This window comes from Haliaeetus albicilla, chromosome 4 (genome assembly GCF_947461875.1).
Source record: "Haliaeetus albicilla chromosome 4, bHalAlb1.1, whole genome shotgun sequence".
In the NCBI taxonomy this organism is placed as follows: domain Eukaryota; kingdom Metazoa; phylum Chordata; class Aves; order Accipitriformes; family Accipitridae; genus Haliaeetus; species Haliaeetus albicilla.
In genome coordinates, this window is record NC_091486.1 from 6,748,816 (window position 1) to 6,774,062 (window position 25,247).

At 41.6% G+C, this 25,247-nt stretch overlaps 1 protein-coding gene across 5 annotated transcripts in view; it reads left to right on the forward strand.

Moving 5' to 3' along the window:
* LOC104324052 (von Willebrand factor D and EGF domain-containing protein) overlaps positions 1–25,247 on the forward strand; it is a 190,416-nt gene that overhangs the window by 10,940 nt on the left and 154,229 nt on the right. Inside the window, exon 1 of one of the 5 annotated variants that reach the window (XM_069780773.1) lies at positions 18,774–18,934. The exons of the other annotated variants lie outside the window; for them this stretch is intronic. The gene's annotated coding sequence lies outside the window, so the exon portion shown is untranslated. Of the gene's footprint in view, positions 1–18,773; positions 18,935–25,247 lie in introns of those variants that run through there. 5 annotated transcript variants of the gene reach the window in all.

Genomic DNA, 25,247 nt, shown 5'->3' on the forward strand with positions numbered 1-25,247 from the left:
GTGAGTGAGAAATTGCACACAAGCCTTTTTTTTTTTTCTCTTTTTAACATGGGCCTTCTATAATGGCATTTTCATTAGTAGGAAATACCTGTTGTCTGTAGAAAAATAATTTGTCTTGGTTTTTGAAAACTAAATTATCCCCTCTAAAAGATTAGCTGAAAAACACTGTATATATTTATAAGCATTCCAGATAAAATACAAAGTTTTGCTTCTTTCTGGTGACCCCTAGTGATCTATTTTGTGAGAGAGTTCAAGAGTGAACCCAACAAGTTATTTATTTCTGAAACTCAGATAAGGCATCTGGAAGATTTTATCAGTGTGATTTTGGCACTACCCCGTAATTCAGGGAACTGGGAAATAAAGGCCCAGAAAACGTATCAGCATGTGATTGTTTATTTGAAACCCAAGTGAAGCTGTGAAGGAACGTGTGAGCCGACAATAACAGACAGCTCCAAAGAGCAGAAGAGCGTTTGTAGGACAGCCCCTGTGTAAAATTGGTCCCTTGGGTTTAACATACCACTTACACTACGCGATTACCATCAATAAGTTTTACGTATATCTTCTTACGTTTTTCTTTTTGCCTTATGCTCTCAGTTCTGTTATTCACAGAAACTCCCATCCTGGTTTGGCCCTCTTAGGGCCCTCAGTGAGGTAAGATAGTGAAGCAAACCAGAATTGGGCTGCAAAACTAGGGAAAAAGTAGCCATTAAGTGGAATTTCATTTTTACTATCACAGATACCTGGCACACAGATGAAAACTTATTTCAAACCCATTTCATGAAGGTGCCTCAGCAAGATGTCTCTCTCGCTGTTTGCACAACTATTATATTATATGACTGCGAGGTGTAGCTTGTTGAACATGTAATTTCATCGTGAGAGAGTGCTCCTTGCTGTGCATACACTGCTGCATTACAGGAAAAGTTTGGATTAAAAAGAACAAGCCTCCAGCTAGCACTGCCCTGCTTCTGCAATTGTACAATATGTCTCATACAAATAAGAGACATTTGTCCACCCGATTCATTCCTCTTGTGTTAATAATTGTAACGTGAGCTTTAGAAAGACGTTTTGGTGCTGTTGTGCCATCCGTCACTGTCCCAGGACTCTGTTTTTCTCCCACCCTGCCCAGAGGCCACCTCGTCCCAACATCTGCTGTTCCCAGTCTCCAGCTCCTGCTCAGTCTTTTCCTGGGCAGGGGTTGGAGCTTGGACATTTTGTCTCCCCTAACACCCTTCTTCCAGGGGGAAGGGGTAGGAAAGCACTTCTTGCTTCATCTCGAATTGTAGCAGCAAGGTGGAACTTTACAATTTTAGCAGTCCTTTTGCACATCTCAGTGTCCTCCTCAGACAACTGAGTTTTTTGGTTTGATAAAAAATAAGATGGAAGAGCCTGTCTAATTTCTTAGACAGGGATCTCATGTTATGAATCCTTTAATACCGTATTAAATTCAAGGCCATTGGTCCTGTCCAACTCCATTGATTTTCACTGGGAATAGACCAGTCATACAGAGAGCAGAGTTTGGCTCATTTTTGCATTGTAACAGCTGCCCTCAAACCCATTTTCATTAAAAAAACATTGAGACCAGCCTTACATCACAGATTCCACTTGCATATTTTTTTCATTGCTTCTCGCAAATCAAACTATTGAAAAAATAACATTCACCTTCTGAATATTTTGATTGCTAATGTGAGGAAAGGCAAGAAAATTTCCTTTCTGTTTTTATAGCAGAAAGATTTATCACAGCTTGCTAAATTCTGGAGTGATTAAGTCATATTAAAGACATAACTAAAACAAGGGTTTGATTTCTGGCTTCTGAAGTTTTATACTTGGTTCAAGACCACGTTTTGATCTTGAATGTGATAATATTTCTTCACTATAATACCAATATTGCTCTCCTTCCACAATTGGTCACAATGAAGTCAATAAAATATGCAGACAAGAAATGCAAGCAGCATTTGGCTCAATATAAAGATTGATAATGTAACCACCTAAAAAAATGCTTTTTATCATCATAAGTCTCTCCTGGTTTTTTATAGTTTTCATGGAGCAAAATAATCCATCATACTTGAACTTCATGCATGTTCCTGAAGCCAACAGTTAGTACAAGTCAATTTTTAATTATGATATTTTTATAAAGCCTGCAATTTATTTCCTGATTTTGTAAAACACTTTAAACAGCAAGTCATCGATATAAATTATGTAAATCTCAAGTGACCCCAAAGTCATTAATCTGACTGGATTTCACAGTGAAACATAATACAGCAATAACCCACTAGCTCTCCATCTGACACCACAGAGCAGCAAAGATGGCTACAGCAGTGATGAACAATAGGAAATCACCGTTCTCTTCTAGACTAGTGTGATTTTTAACCTCTTAAATAAAATGTCCATTGTGTTTAGAATACTTGTTGCACTCTCACGATTAGGGCCAAAGGAAAATGGGTCTGTTAAATCTGAAAAAGGGAATAGAAGGTTATCATCTATAGCACCATGCAAAGAGCAACGAACCCCGACTTGAAAATATTGAGCTTTACAGTCAGCCTGCCTGCGAACTTGTCCGCATCCCGTTCCTACAGAAAAGCCAGCAAATCCTGTTGTCAGCAGCAGAAGGAAATCTGCCCAGGAGGACCGGGAGCAGCAGTCGCCCCGTGGCAGCAGCAGCTCCCCGGCGAGGGCTCTGCAGCCTGCAAGGCAATCTCGCCTCTCCAGACCCGACACCTGTTTCTCTCAGTTAAGCCACTTTGTGTGTGCCTCCTTTAAAACCTCTTTTTTGGTTCTCCAGCTGTTCTCACTTTTGGTGGCCACCTCGGTCCTTTCCAGCTGCTATCTCTTTAGGCACAGCTGTGCTGGCTCCATCCTCATCTGCTGGCAGCAGCCTTCTGCCTTCCCTTCATTTGTGTGCATGGACATCGCCTGTATCCTTGTGGACTTAATGCTCTTAAAATACCATTGAAGTATGTAAAGGATGAGAAGATGGCACAGGGACAAACGAGGATTTTTTTTTTGCTTGTGCACAGGAGAGACACTCACAGGATTTAGCTTTTATTCTTCACTAAAAAGAGTACTTCATGTGTCTCGATATTTTTTTCGTTCAAAAGGAGGATGTGGTTATTGTCTGGGTCTCAGCCTACATGAACTAACATCAGCCAAGTTCATGTAGACCAAAAAGGAGAGGAACTACTAGAAGGCAAAATATCCTGGCTGTTAGACCTTTCCAGCTTCTCTTGCTTTCTACGCCCTTTTTTTCACTTTATGGAAGTTCATACAGGAGACCAGCAGGTGAGAGGAAGCAACTGCAGCATTTTAGGATGTTTGCTGAAATGTAGTTGCAGAGTAGAGCAGGATGGCTTAAAAAAAATCTGATGACTTTTACCTTTCCTAGGGGACAATTCCCACATACTCCATTCTTTCTTCAGCACTTGAAATGGTTTCTCTTCCTATTTACAGAGTCAGATATACAGTCTGTACTTCAGTTCATATTTTTTGAACTTCACATGCTCTTCTCCATATTAAAACATCTCACAGGCAAATGCATATCCTTATATATACTTCTTATATTAACCCAGTTACACGGTGGCAATAAAATTCCGTAATAAGAAATAAGAGCTCTCATTGCACATTCACAAAGCCCTCCAAAGAACAGAGGAAGAACAGACCGTAAGTCTCATAAATCCAGCTTAATTTATTCATAGTAAGAGTCTACAAATCAGAAATTTTTATATTCCAGGATATTTATGATAAGACGGAGAAAGTATAACCCCCCCCAACAATAATTCAATAATTGATGATAAAATAACAAAATAGATAATAGTTTTCCAAATTTTTTTATTAAAAAATGAAATATTATAAACAATAATGTGGCCTGTAGGCATTAAATCAAATCTGCAGTGGGTGAGGGCAAGAATAACATTTCAAAACTTTCAGAGCTCTCTGATCCCCTGAACCAGAACCTTCCAGCTTCACTGCTTCACTAGCTGCAGTAATATGCAGATATTTTCTCTTCATCAAATCTACCCAAGTAACCTGGGGGGAAGATTCTGTGCACACTCATTTTCAGTCTCCAGATGTTTTTTTCAGGTGTCACAGCCACAAGAGAAAGGGGTTGGTCTGCTAGAGCTGTCAGTCCAGCCAGGGTGGTTGGAGGTATCTTTGGCTTTTTGCAGGCCACACAGAAGAGGACTTGTTTTGGTCACACCCAGGTTCTGAGAAGATATACTGGAAAGAGGATTTGGCAATGCCACCATGCAGAGCACCTTCAGTTACATTATAAAAGCCCCTCCTGTACAAACCGTGTCATTGCTCTTGCTCAGTCCAAGTCCCTTGCTATAGAGGCAGCCATCAAATCCATCTTAGAAATAGATCTTTTGCTCAAGCCACCTAGATCTTTACCTTTCTGTAGGTAGAAATTCCCTATTTTCCAGCCCAAATATGTTCATAGATGTTGCTCCTAAAGCAGATGTTCTCACAACGTTCTCCCTTAGCCTACAGAGTTCCCTTCCCCGCTGTGTACATATCAGCAACATGAAATGCATCCTCAGTCTGCCTTTTGCTAGGCTAAGCAAATTAATTTTAATCTCTACTTACAAAGCAAGCTCTTCATTCCCCTGATTATCCTAATAGCCATTCCCTCTGCTTGCACAAATCTGAACATGTACGCAGGGATCCAAATGAGGTCTATACAGTGGCATTAATTTAACTGTTGCTCTGCTGTATTTTCAGCACTGAAAGTAGCTTTTCACATTACAGTGGAAACAGTCACCTTGTGATCAGATAGTATATCGTTCTTTTATTGACCCAATTCAATTGTTAATTCTCGGCTTGCTAATGTACTGCTCTGCCCTGGAAGTATTCAAGTCTCTTTTGTATGTGAACAGGACTTAAAAGGGTTTTTGGAGGTAATTCTAGATAACAGTATATAAGACATGTGCATACTCAATTCAATGGTATTTGTTAGAGAAAGGAGGAAAACGAATGTGCAGCAACAAAGGAAATTCTGTGACTCAGCTAGAAAGGTAAAAAGCAGGAATCCAGTAAATATCAGTCTTCTGAGATAATAGCTTCCAATGTTCAGCTATTCTTCACCAGTTCCTTATCTAAAGCCTCTGTGGCACACGCTGATGAGAGAGAATTCGACCCGCAGAGCCTCACAGGAGAAAGCGATGTACACTCTAGGCCCACTTTTCAGCCGCTTAACAATTATGAATGCTTTTTGTTGATCATATAGATTAGAAATCAGGCAAACAGGACTTTCCTACCTGGGAGGAAGGTTCTGATTTACAGTATTTCTGCTTATGGAACCTATTCCTCCTGTTTAAAATTGTTCAAGTGTGTGTCAAGGTCAATCTTCCGTGAGGACAGAGTGGCCCACAATGCAAAACTGGTGTTTGCATGATTTTGTGCGATTATGAAATTCTCTTGCTGCTCTCGGGAATTACACACATCGGATCATTTCTGCCTTGCTCTTTCCTATTTAAGTCGTCGTGAAACACTCCAAAAAATGTAAATGCAAATGCAGATCAGCCTGCTTCCCGCCTGACAGCAGTTTACAAAACTGATAGTGAATCTCTTCACAGCTCTGCCTTTTTTTTTTTCCCGGGCACCCTAGTGAGTCTATCTTTCTCTAGGAAAGAAAAGGCATCCAGCCTGGTTTGTTAAAAGTCAGCCTAGCGAGTAACACGCAGCACCGCTAAAGCCTGTGTGTTTTTCCTGCGTCCGTCTCCCAGAAGAACATACCATCTACACGTCTAGGAGGGACCAATCCCATCTCATTCTTCATAGTCACAGAGGGCTTTTATAAAAACAGAAGGCGCTTCATGGGGCTTGAAGAAGCAGGACAGCAATCCCGTAGCCCAGATGGCCTCAGTGGCCGCCACAGTCCCCTGTCCCTTGCTGTGCATGAAATACAGGAAAGTCGGGCAAAATATAGGTGTGTTGGAATCAAATGGCTTTTTTCTAGAGTGACAGGAACAAGGGCTTAGATACTGATTTTATCCAAGACCTGTAGGAGAAGATTACTTACTGCTGTCTGGTGTCTGCAGAGAGCCACAGTCTTGCTCTCACTCAGCCTAATGATGCACTGGCGTTCACGCTTTATTTCAGTCTTCAGCAAGCATTCACAATTAACATAAGGAGCGTAATACTTATGTATTAGTTTCTGTATTTGACTTGAAGAGGCAGATGGATAAAACTAAATAAATGTCAACTGTTAGACCACGAGACTTAATGTGGTTTTGGAAACGGGCGACAGAAGTTTTAATTGCATACAGAAAGATTTCAAGATCATTGAGATCACTTCCATCTGATGCTAATGACTGTGGTTTCCCAACTCAAACCCCAGTATTTACAGCCAGGCTCAGTACCCATTTTGCTTAGACCACTTCTTATGAGCAGTAATGACCAGTAATGAAACAGTCAAAAGCCCAGGTGGCTCTCCTGCAAATGTACATTTTAGAGTCTCGAGACCTGATCCTGCAGCTGCCAGCTTCACCCTGTGAAAACCATTAGCAGCTGGCTTCATGTCTAGAAGAAGAAAATGAAATATGCTGCATTTTCACAGCCATCAATCAGCAGATGCAGTGCCAGGAAAGCTTCATAATGATGTAGATATTGCCAACTGACTTTGCAAAAAAATGTTCTTTTCAGGAGAGAAACATGTAGGCGAAAACCAAGAGATGATCTCAAAGTACACTTGTCTGCATGGGGTAGTGATGCCTTTGTTATTTGGACGGAATGGGGGGGGACTGAGACCAGAAAGCACCTCCCCTGCCAGAGGTACCAGCGCTCGCCCTTGTCCCTAAGGGCAGCAGCGGAGCAGGAGAGCACATTTCTCAGCACCCTTCTGCACTACCTCCCTGGAGCCGTGGCAGTGGGCTCGTCCCCAGCCATACACAATTAGACGAGTGACATTGCTTGTCTTGCTGAGCTTTCTGTTATTCTTACGGAGAAGAAAGTCCTGAGAGCAGAAAACCTTAAAATGAAAAATAAAGTTGGAAACCTTATTGTTGCATAACAGATGCAAGTAAACACGGTGGGGAGCAATACAAAAGTATTAACGAAGAAAATGTTACCTTTTGGGTTTTGTTGCTTTTTCTCTTAATGTTTTGCAAAATGACAGAAAGCTATCAGCAGCATCGCTGCTCTTAAATGTTGCATTTCCAAAGATTTGTCTGCATGTACCCCTTTTTATTACCTTTACTGACTTCCTGACAGAGATACTGAACTGTCTGGCATGACTCATGCTGTGAGCAATCCTTTTGTGAGAACTGAATGAAAACAGGCTGATAACAAGGGCGATTTCATTAAAAAAAAACCAGCCAGGTGACTGGTTACATGGGATGTTATTGAAATTATGCATGCAGAACTCTATCATATTGTTTTAGATCATGTTTTCCATGGCGCAGGAGAAAGTATCTTTATCAGCTCAGTGGAGAAAGGTTGGAGATGATTGAAGTAAAACAGCAGGAGGAGGCTGATATGATTAAGTCACATAGCCAACTGCCCATGTATAACACAGTAATGGAGGTGAAAGTAGAGGGCAAACTAAAATTAAGTCGAAAGGACACAGGAGACAAAAGGCTACACATATAGGACAAGGAGGCGATGTACGATGAGCTGATTTGTACAGCAGGTAGAGTGCAAAATTTTCATGCCTTGTATTTAGATATTTCCTGTTAATATTGATGCAAATGCTGTGCTGACGAGTGCTGGAAGGGACAGTCTGTTTAGCGAGCATGCATGGAGAGAGGCATGTTTAATTAATTTCACAGTCGTGGGCAGAGAGGTCAGATGACAGCCTGTGAGTAAAATCCCCAGCAATCAGACTGGACAACAGGAGAAAAAGAAGAGTATTTGGGAGAAAACCAGGGTCAGCTCTGGACCCACTGTTATGATTGTTCACCCCGCTTCAGCAGAAAATAAGGTCTTAATTTTGCTACAAGCCACCAGGTAAGAATATCATTATCGTAGGCAATCTTAGTTGCTACAAAGTCAACATAGTCTAAATTGTTCCCTCTGGGTAGAACGATGCTAGGTACAAGTCACAAAACAGCTGGTCATATAAGCCATAGGGCAACCAGGGTATCAGCACCGTAGTGCTCTCCAAGGAAGAAGTGATCCATAAAAAGTCATTAGAAACTTCTTCAGTTTGGTGCAGAGGCTGTTGTGGGTCACATCATGTCAGGTTGTCATTTGGTCCCCAGTAATCTCAAGCAAATATGTTGGCAGAACAGAAAGCTTGCAAAGATCACTTTTGCTAGTCATCTTCCTGGTGCTTTTCCAGTTTCTCGTGGCACTGTTTCAGCCTGAGGCCTGAGTTCGCTTCAGAATAATTTCCATTAACAATTTACATCATTGCGTGCGCTCACAAAGAGTTGTGCAAGTCACAGTTCCCATCTCCAAAAGTTTCCAGAAGACGGGAAGACTGCCTGGTACAATCATGCAGTCATCAGGCACAATAGAAGGGGGTGCTAGAAATTCCTATAAATTCATGTGATCACTAAGAGCATGTTGTTCACTCCATCTGTGGATGAAGAACCACAAAAACAGAACAGTAACAGGGTGCTAGTTACAGTCCCAGGCAGGAGTAAAAGATCTGCTTCCAAGGCAAGGAAGCACTCAGTGCCTTGAAGAAGCCGACAGGACACTACCCAGCACTTGGGGCAGAGCAAATATTTCACCTTCCATCTATCGGTGCACAAAGTTGTGATGGGAAGTGCTCACAAACCAGGAAACCCCAGAGCTCAGGTTGTTCGTGCTGCCTTAATTTGCTCCTTGTGCTTGCAAATTGTAATCCCGTCTCTGTGGCGTGACCACGCACGGATTTGCTCGAGGACTGGCACTTCTTTCAGTGCCCAGGATAGATGGCACCCCATAACAGAGCAGTGAGCCAGTATTTCATGTCATTCTTATTTGTGAGCACATGGCTTTAATGCGTGTATGCCACAAAGTAGCAAAAGCCATCTTGGAATTGCCATTCATTTCCTGATAGGCTTTTTCCTTCTTTACTATAGTAACTGGGTGCTTAATGCGCAGTCATTATTTTACTTTTACAGCCTTTGTGGGGTGAAGGGCAAATATTATTAATGTTATCAAGGCAAAGGAAAGTAGTGCAAGTCCATTAACAGGGAAGGAAAACAGGTAAAATTACATAGGGAATACAGATACATTTGAAGTCTTCATTGCTTCAGTCTTCTCAGAGAAATTTAATTACAATCAGATATTTAGCACAGCTAATTTCAAGATGGTAATAGGAACACAAGGCACAAAAAGAAGAGGGACGGCTAAAAATGGGTATATCCAAGTTGTCAGTAACTGCAGAATCCACCTTGAGTAATAGCCAAATCCTCATGTGAATCATTAAAAATTATCTTCAAAAACTTATGGAGAACCTCTGAGATCCAATGAAGGACAAAGACAGAAGAACAAATTCAGTACTTAACATCAAAAAGTGAAGAAAAGATGAATTGAGAACCTACAAACCAGTCAGACTGCCTTCAATGCAGGTTCCTAATGACTCGCAACTTGCAGAGTTACTAGGAAAAATTAACAAGAATCAAATTTGTTACTGAGGGTACTGCACATAAAGCACAGCAACTCATTAGACCTGTGCACTTGGACTGGAGAGGCCACAGCTGGAGTACTATGTCTAATTTTCATCATCATACTTAAAGAAATTAGAGGCAGTTCAAAAAAGGGAGCAGCAAAGCTAACAAAGGGTCTGGAAATATGACCTGCAAGGAAAGTTAAAAGACATAGACTTATCTCAGAGAAGAGAGCACAGAAAGGAGTTGCGTTTAGCCTTCTAACATGGGCAGTGGAGAAGGCAGCAGTTGGTTATTCCCTGTATTCGCGAATGGCGGAGGAAGAGGGAGACCAGCCTGACCTCAGCACGGGTGAAGGCTGGACACATTCCAACTGTGAGAGAGTTAGGTGGTGGGACACCTTGTCTGGGGAGACGGGTGTCCACAAAACTCCCCTCGCCTGGAGCTGAGAAGGCAATAGGCAGACCCCACAGGTGGCTGGCTTAGCAGTATTAAAACCTGCCTCAGAAAAGGGGAAAATAAGGGGATGGGAAAAAGCTGGCGTGGATTATTAAGAATAAATTGCACCGTATGAGCCCCTCTCCTTCTCTGACAGCATTACTGTTCTAGTGAGTGAGAGGCAAGTGAGAGGTGTGATGTGTCCTGACTTCACCGGCATCTCCAGGCCAACAATTTAATGGTTTCAGAGACAGGGGAATGGGGCTAAAAGTGTCCCATCCACTGAGGTGGCCCATCTTTGTACCCAGAGCCAGGCGCAGAGCTGCTCTCTCCTTCCATGACAAGTACAGAGACTTTTTTCCCCTCACTCTTTCACACTGGAATGAAACAAAACCCCTTTGAAATGTTTAGTAAAAGCACTTAGAAAGAGAGGGAAAGGGAGAAAGATCCTTTTCTCCTCGCCCCCCTCTCCCCGCACTGATCCCCTAATAGCCGTCGGCCCAGGAGATAAGGGCATTAATTTGGGAAGTTTTGCTCAGGCAGACCCAGAGCAGAGCCTGAGTCTCTCATTTTGTGTTTTCTCATGTTCTTTGATTATTCCAAAACACAGAGCTTCCTCCCTTTTCTTTTCTCCCTTTTTTTTTTTCCTCCAGCAATTCCATACTAAAAATCACACAATGATAACTTCAATGGAAAAACACACTTCTGTAAAATCTCAGCTGTGGCAAGTCAACATTTTCCAACAGAAAAATTTTTCATCAGAAAGCTCACAGCCAGCTTCAACATCGAGATTTCAGTAGCAGCTAAGCTTTAAGTGCCTCATATTTCTGCATATCAGGGTCATCAGTCAGGCACCCACAAAACGAGGAGCATAAAAGTAATGATCACCTCTGACATGGCTGGAGTGACTTATCTGGTGTGGCACAGGCCCCCGTGGCAGCCGTATCAATCACCTCCTCGGGGCAGCATTCTCAGAGTATTTTTTTCCTCCAAAATATCAATACTAGCTAACATTTTTTAAACACTGTCATCCATTTCAGTCAATCTTATTCTTCATAATTTCAGTCTCTTTCTATTGGGAAATTTGGAGTCCATTTCATAGTATGAGGTGTCAAGAGAACAACTGCATGAAAGAACAACATCCTTTCCCTTGCCACTTATATTTGTTTGCCTGAGAAATATGTGCAGTAGCAAAATACACACATCCACCTACACAAGAGAGTGGCGGTTCTGATGCACCACCACATACTAAGCATCTCTTAGACATACTAAAAAGGTTAACATTCAAAATCTCTGCATGACCAGAGATCAGATTTTCAGGTAGTTTGATCTTGCTACCCAGCCTTCTATTATTTTTTTCCTCCTTCATAATATTTGGATTATTTAGATAAAATCTTAATGGGTAACGCTACTGCTTTTCTATCTTATCCATGCAATTGCCTTAACTTATTTATATGCAATAATCTCACAAAGAGCTTATACTTTTCACTTTTATCAGCCAGAAAGCATACTGGAATTAACATATGGTATCTCACTCTATTCACTTTATACTGATTCCAAATACTCAGGGGCAAGTAGTTAGCAGACAGAGAGTAAAACAAGCATGTAAAATCCATGCCAGGCCCTAAATAGACAAGGGTGCGAACAAGCCCCTCCTTGTTGAGAAATGGGGGACTGCTCAGAGCCCTCTTCTCAGAGGGACCCTGCAGATATTCCCCTGGGGCAGCACCTGAGGTCCCGAGCAAAAGAATTTGCAAAGTTTTCAGGGAATTTCTGGGAGCTGCTCAGAAAGATAAGTTCTGTATCAAAGCAATACATTCTGCTAAGAGCACAGACCAAGCAACGGTAACATCTCTTAAGTTCACAAATGTTATCCTATGTGTGGAAAATGGGTTTGTGCATAATCTGTGGTGTACGTTGTTGAATGCAGGTGGATTACATGACCTTCCCCAGTCCTTTCCTGCACTATTTGCCTTGACCTTCTGTTGCATTGCCAAAATGTAGTTCCGTAGTTCCTCGCTCCTGGCTCAGGCTAGACCTCAGGGCAACAGGGACAGGCAGTCTGTTTTCCCCAGTGTATTTCTCTCTTTCTCCTTCTAGCAAGGTTTTGTCTCATAGACAGGGATTTTTTGTCCCCTGTCAGTGTAAGAGGGGCTAACTTAGCTGTAGTGTTAATTTTACTTGGGCCAGAAGAAATGATTAATTGGTTTGTTTATTCTCTTTAATCTTCACATTGTTTGTTAACAGCTCCAACTCCTACTTGATCTGGCAGAAAAAAATCAGCTCTTATTTTAGCTATTATACATATATATACCTATCATAAAAAAGCTGAAAAGCAGACTCTTCTGCTATCTCTACATACATCACATGCACACACATATGTGATCACACCTCAGTTCTTTACATCCTACTCTCATGGGAAAGGACACTTAGCTTAATGACTATTTGCAGAGCCTTTTGCAAAGAGCTGGACTGCCATTTCTCATGAAATCACAGCCAAAATAACCTGCTGCTGTAAGAAATCTTTGGCAAAGCAAAAATACTGCAAATTTTTAGTGCAAATAAGATTCAGTCTGTATAAAAATCTATGTCATTCCTGGCTATACCCATGATGCCCATGGACTATCCTAAGAAAAGGCTTGCCTTGAAAGAGAAAATGTCATTTTTCCTACCTTAGAAAAGGATTTTAAAAGATGGGACACATTCCAAGAATAGGCCTGAGAAGAAAATATGAAAGCTGCAATCCTATGATCAGAGTGATAATGTTTTTGGTCCCTGATTAAAGAGAAATATTCAGCTTTGATGTACTCTTTGTAGTCAAGGAGTCATAATGAATAAGTAACAAATACCAAGAAATGAGTTTGAGAGAAATACAGAAACTAACTGGTTCAGATGGGTCCTTCGAGTCAGACCTACACTATATTATCCATATCAGTGATTGAGACCCTAATGGCACATCAGACTTGCTGGCAGCACAAACAAATTTGCATCGTGGCTAAGAAGAATTGCAACCTAAAAGGGTGAAAAAATGTAGAAAGGGCAGCTGTCTCTCAGGACACATGAAGATGAAGACTGTGCCTTGCTGTTGAAGAAATATGTAAAAATATTGCAGGTGACATGGATCCAGAGTGTTTTGGATGTATAGCTAGGGGAGTTGTTCATTTATGTGGCTGATCACTACAGTACAGGAGATAAATCAGAATTAGACATCCTTGCTTGAGGTGGAGGACAGGGAAATACCTCTATTATAGAAAGACCGTCAAGAGACCAAAGCGGCCTCCCCGCTTCATGTCCCCGTGCAGATGCTGTAGCAATAGTTTAGAGATAAGAAGGATTATCATGAAAAGCAGTAGGCTGACCCTCTTTTCAGCACTGTTCATGCCAAGATGCCTCTGTGCTCTTTACACTGGGTAATCAGGGTTGGGATAAGTGCCATGCCAAGACACACTTCATTCTTCTATATATTTATGCTGTGTGCACGCATTGCTTTCCTGATGCCAATGCAATGGGAGCTGTGTAACTTCCAGCTTGTTATGTGATGGGGGTCTTGTAGGAGACCTGTGTTTTCGATCTGGCTGTCGCACAGTCAGAATAAAAAGAATAAAAAAATAAGGGCTCATCCAATAGAGCAGTTCATGTGTATGAAGGCAGTTGAGATAGGAAAAACAAAAGCACAGAGATTTTGCTCCTTGGAGCAAACCCAATGATACGAGTGCCTTCAGGAGCATGTTTGGAGTGAACAGAGCTTGGGTTAAAATGGCATTGGCAACACTTTTCTGTACATCAGCAAGATCTACTGTAGTTGCATTTTGAACATGACAAACTGTTTGGCCTAGAGAAAAAGACACCTATTTTTCTAAACGTTGAAATATTTGCTTTCAACACCTTTGCAAATGAAATGACTCGATGATTAATTTCAAGTTGAATAGGAGTTTAGTCTGACTTTCAATTATTATCAGTCTTTCTTTGTGATTTTAGAGATTCTATTTCTCTGGAAAAACTGAAAGGTTTCATTTTAGATTGAAATAAGTCACTTTTCCTCGCTGGACCAGTGAATTGCAAATCATCTACTTACTAAATTTTCCATATGCTGGTAACATCTACTCAACAGTTGCCTTTTTGAAAATTTACTACAGCACAGTATTATAGCTGTGTCCTTCTGTCCCTCCTACATGCAATCTTTTCCTTTCTGCTTTGCTCTGGGTGCTGTCTGTACTTACATTATTGCAGCAGAAAAATGTAGAACATTAGCATCTGTTAATCCTTTTATACCTCAAGTCTTCACATGTTTGGCCAACTCTGCTTTCCATTGTGCCTGTCTGTCTCTGGAATAGCCTCAAAATTCCAGATACAGCAAAATAACCCAAAGTGTAGCTTGGTCCCGTGGTACTGCTGGAAGGCTATTTTAGAATTAAGATAATTCAATGGTTTAAGTGTGTTTGCTGGATCCCTAGGAGCAAACTTTTATCCCAGTTTGCAGGGATTTAGCCGTTCAGTTGTTATTAATATTGAGCCATGCTGCTGAATCTACATGTTCTGTAAGGAAATAACCTAGATTTTTGTGCTTTCCTTTACACTAGACACTTATTTCAGCAAATAATAGAAAGGATGAAACGAGACTTGTCCTTAGCCTACAATTTTACAGTGGCATGACAGAGAAGGAGTGAGAGGCTAAAAAACAGCTAGCAAAGATCTTCACAGTAAATTTGGACCCCGGCTTTTCTTTCACACCACATTTGAAAGTAATATGTGGGGTAAAATAGAGAGTTGCTGTTCCTGCCAAAAGGGTAATTTGGAGGAAGGTGGGTAAACTGGGGGGACTGAAGTGAAAAAGAGGAAAATAAATGCATCTCAGTCCTGCGATCCTAGCATGATTCACTTTGGCAGGCCTGAACGTTGGGTCTTCTCGTGTTCGTCAAACAGAAACACAGACCTGTCTGCAATGTGCTTTGATTGAGAGACAATAAGCCTTGTGCTGCATTCTTCTGTTGATGGAAAGCTGATTTTTGGACTGCTAAGACTGAAACATGCCAAACATTATCAGCTACAGAATTAGTCTAGCCAATGCAAAAGACTCCAAAAAACCCTAATTCAAACTCTAACCTAAAAACCAAAAAAGCAAGTCAACATCAATTCTTCAAAAGAAACAGGATTAATTAAGAATCAGGCAGGTAGGGAAATTCTTTGAGAGGCACGGTGATGCTATTTTTGACCACCCTTTGTCTCTGAACTTTATTCACAACAAATGTGATTTTAATTGCAAATGTTGCTTAAATAACATGGATGAGAGCAAAAGTCCAGTAAGGATATTTAATCATAGTGCAGTGCAGAATAAAGGACCTGGCCCACCTCTAAAACAAGTGAATGCACTTACCCAAAGCAGTTCAGCTTTGACAGTCCACGAGGAGCAATTTTCTTTGCTGCACAGCACGTGGACCAGAAAGGCAGGAGGGCAGGAGCCACCACAACTGGGAGGCGGAGCTGGGAGATGCCTAAATTCCCAGAGTGAGACTGGAGCAAGTGACAGCACGTAAACCTTGTCCTTTAGGGACTCTACAGCTGTCTCACCCGCTTCACAAGTCTCATCTGTGAAACCCTCTCCCACAGTAGGTGTTTCTGTCAGAAACTCTCTTGCCTAGGAAAAAAAAAAAGGAGACATTTTCCATCTCATTATAGCCAATAAGCAGAGGTTGGGCTAAAGAAACTGGTTTTAATACCCAGCTCCCTGGTTTCTGCTCTGCAGGGATATCATGAGGCAGCAGAACATTTTGGTATCAGGCCTGCAGATTTTCTTGATGAAATTATGCATTGTATAAACATAATTGAATATGAATTGGTGCAAAGAAAAATAAAAGGAAGGGAAACAGTTTTGGAAGCTGGCAAAGTTGGCATGTTCTTATTTATAGCTAACAAAACTATATGAAAGAGAGCAGTTTCAGTGGGAGGGGGATCTGCCATGGAAAACCCAAGTGCTCAGGCCATTGCCCCAGCACATGGCAGATCTGGTTTCAAGCCAGGGAAAACCAGCCAGCTCCAAATCTGCCAGTTGAGCCAAACCCAGCAGAAGATATCCCCAAGTTGGTCCCCCTCCTCTCGCCTGTTTGTTTGCATTTCGTCGCTCTTCCGCCGGGTCTATTCTGCAGACTGCACTCTGAGCACGTCCAGTATCTGTCTGAGCATATCCACTACTTGCAAACAATATTTATACAACCAAATTCAACATCAAGGCTCAAAAAGGTTAATGGGATGCTTATTTCCAAATGTAGAAAGACAAAGGTTGTGGGGGATAAAAAAATAGCCTTCTTGAGGTCACCTATGAATAAATGTGAACAGGTGTAAGGTCTGCACAGCAGCATGTGGCACCACCACTTCTCAGTCTATCACAGGCAAACCCCTTTTTATTAATGGGCTGACAGGCGTGTTATTCAAACTGCGGGGTTAAAAACATCATTACATTTCTGTAATATTCCACCCACACGGTGGATACTGTAGGAGATGCAATTGCACGTGGGACCACAGCTGACTCAGGCACTGGTTTGGAGATGTAGGTCCACAGTGTTCCTTTTGAAGTGGCATATGCCTTCTTTAGTGGGAACTAAACCTTCTGCGGACTGGGCTAACAGTAGAAAACAACAGCAGTCGAGCTTCCATGCTAAGTTTTAGCTATGTGTGCTTGTGCAGGATATTAGCACATGCCACACGGATCTACCTATACAAACTCTCCGTTCTCTAAACAACTCATAAAACACAACACAGAAATGACCAAAGCCTGACATTCACCACGTTTCACTTAATCAAATTTTACAAGTTTCAAAAGCAACTCAGAAAAGATGGCAAATTGCTAAAGAATAAAGTAGCAAATGATAAATTGATTGCCTGCTGTTTCTTTGTGTACTAATTTGTGTTATGGTTTTCCAATCTGAAATTGCTTGAGTAGATTTTTGCTGTTTGTATTTTTAGCTCAAATTGCAAATGAAATGACTATGGTAAACTGAATGCATCAAGTGTAATGAAGAATTGATCAATTGTTATGTTGTAGGGCTTTTCTGAACAGTGGTTTCTAGCCTATCTTCTTAAGATGAAAATTACAGTTATTAGCCAATTACCAAGTAAGAATGCAAAATTGAGTCTGGTTTTGATAACAGAAAGATGGAAGAAAACCTGAAATAGTGCACGTCTGCCTATAATCGCCTTGTCTTACACAGATGGTGATACACAGATAATATTTTCTGTTGAATTATTCCCTGGCAAAAGAATTAAGCTCTGGTTACTTCCTCATCCAGTAATGCTGGGTTTTAAACCATCTTTTTCAATAAAAAGTATAACTCTATTTTATAAGCTAAAAGTCTACTCTCACTGTTATCAGGCAATAAGGAGGTGGAGGAGTAGAATTGAAAGCTCAGCATGGAAATGGCTCCATGGAAATAAAAAGTACTAGGATTCATCTTGTCTAGTGAGAAGAAACTATACTGCATTATCAGTGTCTAAGAAAGAAAGAGAGTGGTTCCCACTGAGAATACTCCATCTGGCAATCTGATTTTCTTTTATTTACTTTCTAAAGAACTAGAAAGTGCCAGTGCTGCAACTCCTGTAAAAAGCACTGGCACCACATCGACTGTGGTGGCGGAAATCCCCATCCCATCCCATTCCATCCCAACCCATCCCTGCCTGGGAAACCCCACACAGAGCCGGACAAGCCACTGAGGGACAGAGCTCATTTCTTGGCTCAGAAGACCTTCTGAGGACACAAATCTCCCCAGCACGTTTGGAGTCATTTTTAAGTGAGCAGAAATTTTAGAACGCAGGAACCTACACTGTGATCAAAGTTAGTTCAGTGTAAATGAGAAAAAAAATCAGTCGGTTTACCTTCTGCACGGCTGATCCTGATCAAAACACATCTGCCTATAATATGCACCATATGGGGCAACAATTGTCTCGTGTTTATTCCTATGCCTCCCTAATCCCCTGTGTCCTCCGTAAGCGTGCATATCTGTACCTGCAGCTCTAGCTGGATGGCCAGAGAAAGGCATTTTGCTTTATGCACATATAATTATGGAGATGTTTTTTCTTATTATGGTAATTACATCCTAAAAGATTGCACAGGTAGCAGCTGTAAATGTAATGAAGACTCAGCTGATACCAGCTGAACTGGATTTTCTTTTATATCAAAAAGCAGCTTATAGCTGAAGTCCTTGTAGATTCCTGAAACCTTGATATTTTTATGAATGCTTCTACTACTCCTGGTAAATAAGCAGAGATGACCCTAAACAAAAAGGAAAATTAGTACCTGTAACAATGGTGAATGTGGAGTAAATTCCGCTAAATAAAAATAGTAAATGCATTTATCTGGAGGTTTTCATGTATAGGAACTGAAAGCCTTGCTCATTCATGGCATGAATAGGCATCAACAGATCTCGTTCAAGTGCTAGACATACAATGGGCAGCATTTTCCACAACCAGAGGTACGAGATTCCCCTGAAATACCAGCATAGCTGAGGGAAACTGCTGGCTGAAACTGTGACCATCCTGTTTCTACAGGAGGAAGGCACTGATGCATTTTAATTTTGAAAATAATTATGACTGTATGTACATAAACCGTATCTTTCGAATGTTTAAGAAACAAACAGTGAGGATTGCTGATAAACTTGGTTTCTAGAAATCTATTAGACTTACTGTCGCACTTCCACGGTTGGGAGTACACAGCTTTATCTTATCACACTGGCCAGGCAGGCTGCCGACTATTTCTAGCTCCTGACCTTTTATTTTAATATTTTTAAATCCCTCCAAAGTGCTATAATGCATAAGAAGGGTTTTTGCATCCACAGCAGGAGCGGCTATGTGTCGAGCCCCTTTTGCGTCAACTTTCTCTGAGTTTTGAAGAGTGGGCAGCCTACAAGAGGGTGAAGGACAGGCTCAAAGAAGACCTGAATTTTGGTAGGAAGGTGGTGAGATCCTTCCAGGTTTGTGCATTAGTTGGGAAGTGGAGCATGTCCATGTACATTGCTGCAGAACGCTAACGAATAAAGCCTTACTCCAAAAGCAAGAGCAAACCAAACCATTCTTCTTAAATGTCAAAACTCTGACAAAAAAGCCCATTATAAACATGTGAGGAGTGTGCAGCTGCCGAAACCACTATTGTGCCAGTGAACGGAATGAATAATAGCGATGAATAATAGCAAAACAATAGCAGGAAAAATTGCCTCGTCACCCTGCATACATTAGGAACTAAATCACACCCAGGACACACGCACGGATCTGGCATTTGGCAGAGCTAAGCTGCCTTCAGTCGGAGTCCCCTTATCTTTCCGCCAGTCTCTGCCGCATCCTGGATGCACTGACAATAATAAGTTAGTGGTGACACTTTCCCCAACACTCTGTCATCCACATACAGAATTAAATTGAAGAAACGGGGGGAAATGTGGCCAAAATTCAGCATTTGCCATGGGAGCAGTCTGGAAAAATGTGTGGCTCGCAAATTGTAATTAGCCTGCGTCGCACTTGAGGCATGGAAACAGCTCCAGCTCTCAAAGGGGTAAACCATGGAAATCAAATCTCCATCTGAATAGAGCCCAGTGGGTTCTAAAATCAAAACATGTGAGTTCATTTTTGCTACTGCTATTTAGGAAAGCTACATTTGCAAGTGTATGTTCAACTGAGATTAGGAGGTAAGAAAGAACCTTTTCATTTTGTTTCATTTTTTCATTCTGAGGGATGAGAGCAAAATAGACAAATCAATAACAATAATTATAATTTTCTTTTTATTGATTGCTCAGAAGTCCTTAAAGGCATCATCATTAACTTAGAGATAACTTGAGGAAATTTATGAGGTTTTTAATTCTCTTCTGACACAGCAATAGTAAGTGATTTCTATATTCAGATGCTCAGCCTTCCTGGCTCTGAAGCTGAGCCAGAATTAGCGAGGATGAGACTTGGTAAAATTTAATAGAGTAATTGACACAATTTGGCTTTGTTGCTTTTCTAACTGGCACATTCAGTAGAGGAGGCTATATTTCGCAAAGTGGGGGAACTACAGACTTCACCTGTCCTGTCCAGCTGCCCGTTGTTTTTTATCTATGTGATCATGTGTCGTCCCTGTTGTGCCCACATTGATGAGAGATGCCAGATAGCCAGTCCTGGAGACCAAAACATTTTAAAGAACACTTCTGCTGGAAACTTCTTGGCTCATCCAGGTCAGTTGGCCACACATGCATTGTCATCCCTGAAAATACTCGTTCCTTCATCCTTCCTATTTAGGGACCACTGAAGAAAGTGCTTTCAGCACCTCTCCTGTGACAGTGCTCCAAACTCCACATTAAACTGCCCAGAAGTTCCTCAGACTTTGCTCACGTTTCTTGCAGGGACCCCTTGTTGTCACCTATTTTGTCAGCCCCTCTTGACACCTCTTCTGGCCCCATGCAAAATGCATGTCTGCCTCTATCTGCGTCCTCCTGTGCGAGCTGTACGTAGTACGTTATTCTGCAAAGCATTCAGGGGAAACACGGACTAGAAGAAAAGTTTCATATAATCAGTTCCTCCTTTTAAACCACAAGTTAAAAATAGAAATGCAAGCCAAGATAAGAAATACTAGCATGAATAAATAATTGTTTTCTCTGGAACTGAACGTTGGCCCTTGGCTTGTCAAAAGTATATTGCTTTACTTCATAGAAGACCAGGATGATATGTGACCTTGTTCCCAGGCAAATGAAACTCGGATGCATCATAAAGACAACATCTTGAGATGGTAGGAGGATTTTTTTTTTCAACTACACTTTCTCTCAAGGCCCCGTGCTATTGCCTTTGTGCAGAAAAAAAGAATTCTCTAAGAATTAAGCAATAAACTCACTAATCCTGCCTGCTGGGAGCAATCTCTAGTAAGAGTTTCAGTTACATATACCGTAAGTACAAAATATCAAGGATGTCATATAGAGCATCCATGGGACTGAGGGAAGAAGGGGTCTCTGCCCACATCGCTGCCTCTGTCATTGGTGCTTGGACCACACTCAGGCACTGCAGGAGGATGTATTGCACGCTATGGTTTTTTTCCAAACATAGCAGATCCCTAAAGCTGAACAGTTTAAAGCCTGCCTCAAAAGAAGAGTGCTTACTCTGTAAGACATACATGTGAAAGAGTCTTTAGTTGTATACTGAGTTCCCTGACTTACAAGAAGACACCTTATTTTCAAAACAGTGTAATATCTAAGGGGAAGCATTAAGCAGCAGACTCCTAGAAAACCATGTTCCTCCCTGGCTTGATTTTCCTTCGTTTTAATTCTGTCTGTTATTCAGTACATATAATATGTATGAAAAATGTCTTATTCTTTTCAGTGGGTGCTCAGCCTCTTCCTGGGTCAAATTTTCTATAATTACATTCATTTTACACAATGGTTCATTTATCTCTATCAATTTTGTCTTATGAACACATTATGACTTGTTCAAGACCTGGCCATTATGAGTATGTGGTGTTTGCACAATGTGCTTCCTTATCACTTCAGTTCAGTAGGAGATTCTTCTGCTTCTGAATTATCTGAAAATAGCTTTATTTATTAGCTATCAAGGTTTTTATAAAATTATTATATTTTACCTACTAGAGGAGCATGCATGGTTCAAGCATTTCTATGTAGTGATCACTTTCACATTCACAACAAATTTCTGCCTCTGACTATTTTTAGGAATAAAATTTTTGTCATCAGCATGTGGAATAATTGCATTAAAATCTTAGCAAGTGTTGGTTAAATAAGGCAGCAACTTTCATCTGTAATAAACTGTCAGATGTGTCTTAGCTACAAATGCCCTATCTATTAATAGATTATTTACCTGGAATTTGCATCCAGCAAAAGAAATTTTTAAATGTTGTCACATCAGAGCCTTCTACTGTTATTTTGAACACATCCATTAAGAGCTTGGAAAGAATTTCCCTTTCCCAACATCTGCCTTCCTTTTCTGACCAACCTCTCTTTCAATGTATGGTAAATCATAATCCGGGGAAGTGGGTGTCACTGACACACTGAAAGCTTCAGAAGCTTTCACCTGAGCTTCGCTATGTCAGTGAAATGCAGCCACCGGGCATGGAAGTGGCTGGTGATTAAAAGGTTTCCTTCTGTCTCTAAAACAGAAAGAGAAGAAAGCGAACACATCCTTTGTCTGCAACTAATTTGGAGTTACGGCTTAATAGCCGATGCATTTCAGACTGATTTTCCCAACTGAAAATCTTTCATAATTTTCCTGTGAAGAGCAATTCAAACACTCTGGAAAATATTTTGTTCCACTATGGATTGTAAGAAACAAAAAGCAGAAATCTGAAAACCTGCCAGAGGGGGACTTCAAAAATTTACTGTGTCATACAAATGTCAAATATACGAGTATTCCCTTACATAATTTGAATATATATATATATATGCACATTGATATATACATATGCATACTTACATATACCTACGTGTGCATATTTTCAAATGTCGTACTTCAAAAGCTCCCCAGCATCTCCTCCCACTGCCTTTGAGCGAAGCCACGTGAAAGCCAGAGGGCAGCCCTGCTTCCCCGGCCCCGGGGCTTGCTGCAGTTTTGAGGGAAAGCTCCAGCCAGGCTCCCACGATGTGGGGGACGCCAGCGAGGAAGAAATCTCTGTCTGGGAATATATCTTTCCTGGTCACAGAACAATTACAGCACATTGCCAAATGGTGCTGTTGGGTAGTATTACCTGGATCGGTCACTGGGTTTTCATTCGCCCTCCACACAAGAATTATTTTGTGATCTGCCACCTATTTCCCAGAGCTTTAGAATGCCCTTTAAATATATTGCGTGGCTGGCACCACTTTGCCCAAAACAAACATGCACCTTGGGCTTGTGGACTATATTTCTTTTAGAGTGTTCTAGCTGCCATCACCTATTGATATTATTTGATTTGCAGCCGCTATTGAAAGCAAACAAACAAAATCTCACAGCTTCTTAAACCTTCCTCCACCTAAGCCACTGATATTTAGTGGGAGCAAGAGCGACAGGTACAGCTCTGTCACACCCGCACTCACCTGCCTTTAGAAAATAAAAGCAAATGTTTAGTGAATTATTTTCTTTCAAGTTTTCAGCCTGCTGCTCCAATTTCCCTGGCATCCGTCCCTGACATATCTGATGTTTCCTTCCATGGCCATGACCAACAGCCAGGAAGGATGGACCCTTAGCAAATGCCTGGTGGTCCCCACAGCAGCATCTTTTCCACCAACACCTCTGCCCCAAAAGTGCATGTGTGGCTCAGCTGCTTGCAAACCACCCAGCTACAAACCTGCTTGAAATAAGCTCCAGCCAGCGGAGTTCAAGGTGTTATATGCGTGGGCCTGTGCTGGGGGGACCCCAGAGTAATGCCCTAAAAACACTCTGCTTTGGCTGGTCCCTGGTATAGCCCTGTGGAACCTCAGTCCCACCCGGTACCATATTGAGCAACTCACCAAGAATGGGCTTCTGGGCTGCTGCTGTCCCCAGGATCTACTGACATGCACGTCTTCCCCCAGCCATGGTCATGTCAATGTTTCCTTCAGGTGAGATCCAAACCCCAGGTCCGTAACAGTATTTCAACATGAAACACCAGTTTCTGCTCTTTTTCCAACAGATATTTTTGGATGCTTCTGCGTTCTGCAGGAGGCTCTCTTCTTCCCAGCGAGCCCACAGGCTGCCCCTCATTTCATTTGCACATGACAACTTCTCAGATATTAACGTCAGGGGAATCTCGACCTCCAGGCGTTAACAGCAACTTTTCTTATGGCTTCAGTGGAGACAGATTTTCCCCCACGGGACTTGCTTTATCATGCTGCCACAGCTATTCAAATGCTGTTTTCACTTAGCATCTGCAACAGGTATTGTTATTTGTTTGCTTTTTGTGTCAAAAAGGAGCTACTCAGTATGCCTTTGCAACAAGTTGCTGCCACGAAATTGCTGGGTTCAAAAAAAAAAAATGCTTGAAGTCTACTGAAGAGAACAAATCCTTATGTCTTAGCAACAGCTCCTTGCCTATATCAAGGGTGATGGTGGTTCAAGAAGCATCTCTTTGCAGGAGACTAAAGCGCCAGCTACTACGTAACATGCAATTCCAACAACACTCTGGACTGAGAGTAGCAAAATCTCACTGCACAGTTTAATTTCTTCCTGAAGGAAATCTGAACGGTGATAATGACGATGAGCGCTCAGCTGCCTGAAAAGCCAGCATTTTTTTCCATAAGCTTTTTTAATGCAATTATAGGAATAAATCTGGGCAATTAAATTAAATGTATAGGTTTCTCGTATGTAAAGAAATAAATATTTCCTTTTAAAGGCAATCTAGCCTGCACACCAGAGAGTAACAGCAACTCCATACGAGTCATGGATATGGACTTTTATTGTTTCCCACAACAGGGGGGGACAATTGTGATACTGAGCACTTCATCACTGTACACAAACTTGACATCTGCATCTGACTTTGTCATGAATTAAAAATGAAGAGGAAGGCTTCATCTGATTACAGTGTAGCTGCAGTCACCATAAGGTACAGGCGGGCATCCCTCAGGTGAACAACCAAGAGGGCTCAACTGTATCTTCTTGGGTTTTTTCTAAATAGCATTTTCATAATATAGTCTGATTACAGTGATGCCTTTATTTATTTATTTCTGCAGGAAAGGCAGTAGTAATTAACTTGTACCGTGGCCTGCAATTTACATGTTAAAATTTACAATGATTCTGTCATAAGGCCATAATAAGCACCATTTTACAAGGGAAACTCAGTAATTGAGGGATTGTTTTGCTCACGGCTTGCTGCAAAACCTGGGCGAGCTTTTGCTCGCTCTCCCTCCTGCTCCGTGCCAGCGCACCGCCATCGACTCCGGTGTGGTTCGGTCTGATCTGCATCAGGGTGAGAACAAAATCTGTCAGTCTGGCTCCAGGGGAGCTGACAGCGGATCAATTTGCCTTGCTGCCTCCTCAATGACAGCCTGCAAGCATAACTAAACCCAGTCACAGGTATATAAACATACTCTGACATTAAATACAGACTAAAATACACCTGTAGAGGTGGTGGCTGCCTGAGCCAGGGCTTCACGTAAATGCTCTTTAAGGAGTGAACACATGGTTTTTGTCCCAAATACTGTTAAATTTAATGGGTGAACACCCCTCTCCTTATTGACCTTGCGTGCCTCCCCCATGTGCTCCTCCAAGCCCCTTCTTGCTCTTTGCAAGTCCCATCTGCAGCGTTCAACTCCTCTAACGTTAATATGCTCTACTGCAAACAAAACTATGCGAAGGATGAAAAATAAT